The sequence below is a fragment of the Mus pahari genome, chromosome 7 (assembly GCF_900095145.1).
Source record: "Mus pahari chromosome 7, PAHARI_EIJ_v1.1, whole genome shotgun sequence".
Classification (NCBI taxonomy): domain Eukaryota; kingdom Metazoa; phylum Chordata; class Mammalia; order Rodentia; family Muridae; genus Mus; species Mus pahari.
The window spans coordinates 68,392,657-68,393,072 of NC_034596.1; the positions used below are offsets into that span (position 1 = coordinate 68,392,657).

Here is a 416-nt window from a genome sequence, read left to right on the forward strand (position 1 = left end):
TCCTCTCCTCAGACCCGCCTCCTCCTCCTCAGACCCGCCGTCCTCTCCTCAGACCCGCCGTCCTCTCCTCAGACCCGCCTCCCCCTCCTCAGACCCGCCTTCCTCTCCTCGGACCGCTCTTCCGCCAGCGTCCCGTCCCGTCCCCTCCCCGGCCCACCTAACAGGTCCCTACGGGTCCCCGGACATCCGCACTCGCTGGTCCCCGGGTCCCCAGCGCGGGGTTCTGGGAACGCCGAGCGACCTTCCGAGGTTTAAGAGTCTAAGCCCTTTAGCGCTAGCCTTGGGCGACCCCGCGCACCGCGTGGTCGGCCACAGATCTCGCGAGATCACATTGATGGGGCCTCCCCAGGTGGAGCCGTCAAAAATCCCCAAATGGGTGCTGGAGGCAGAGAGCGGTGCCAGAAGGAACGGCTTTC

General features: G+C 67.1%; 1 protein-coding gene across 1 annotated transcript in view; it reads right to left on the minus strand.

Moving 5' to 3' along the window:
- C7H14orf39 (chromosome 7 C14orf39 homolog) overlaps positions 1-126 on the minus strand; it is a 35,728-nt gene extending 35,602 nt beyond the window's left edge. The window contains exon 1 of the mRNA XM_021202567.1: positions 75-126. The gene's annotated coding sequence lies outside the window, so the exon portion shown is untranslated. The remainder of the gene's footprint in view (positions 1-74) is intronic.
- Positions 127-416: the final 290 nt, after the last annotated feature.